The 636-nt window shown below is 39.8% G+C and overlaps 1 pseudogene; it reads left to right on the forward strand.

Moving 5' to 3' along the window:
- The window catches only part of LOC103610732, a 13,398-nt pseudogene extending 12,980 nt beyond the window's left edge, over nucleotides 1-418 (forward strand).
- The last annotated feature ends 218 nt before the right edge of the window (nucleotides 419-636 follow it).

Consider the following 636-nt stretch of genomic DNA (forward strand, 5'->3'; position numbering starts at 1 on the left):
ATTATGGGTCAGGAATATTAGATAAAGATGAGGAGGATTTGCTGAGTGCTCAAGTCAGCAAGAAATTGACATGGAAGATGAAGAAGCAGATCTCCACAGGACTATTCAACTCAGTATGCAAGGACGTTCCAGAAACATATTGCAAGATATTCCACCGACATCAGATACAAATCTTACTTTGGAAGGGCTGCAGAAGAGAAGAGAAGCCTACTTTGAAAAACAGCAGCAGCAGAGGCAACAACAGCAGATAGATCCATCAGGACAGGTTTCAGATTCATGTGAAAGGCCGACCACAAGTTCAGGAGCACTTGGGAGTGATCTAGGTGATGCTATGAGTGAAGAAGACACGCTTCAGGCAGCTGTGACCATGTCTTTAGAAACTGTTAGAACTAATTTGAAAACAGAAGGAAAAAAATAATGCCTTAAAAAATCATTTAGATAGTCACACTTTCCAACATTATCCTGTGTGATTACAGCATAGGGCCCATTTTGGTAATGAGTCAAAGAGAACAACGTTCATCAGAGGAAATAAGACTTTTAAGCAGTTTGCAAACAAAATGATGAGAAACTGGAAAAATGTGTCAGTTATAGGACTAAATAGTGATCCTCCAAACACTAGCCAAAGAAGCATTCAGT

The sequence above is a fragment of the Galeopterus variegatus genome, unplaced genomic scaffold (genome assembly GCF_000696425.1).
Source record: "Galeopterus variegatus unplaced genomic scaffold, G_variegatus-3.0.2 Scaffold11676, whole genome shotgun sequence".
NCBI lineage: Eukaryota > Metazoa > Chordata > Mammalia > Dermoptera > Cynocephalidae > Galeopterus > Galeopterus variegatus.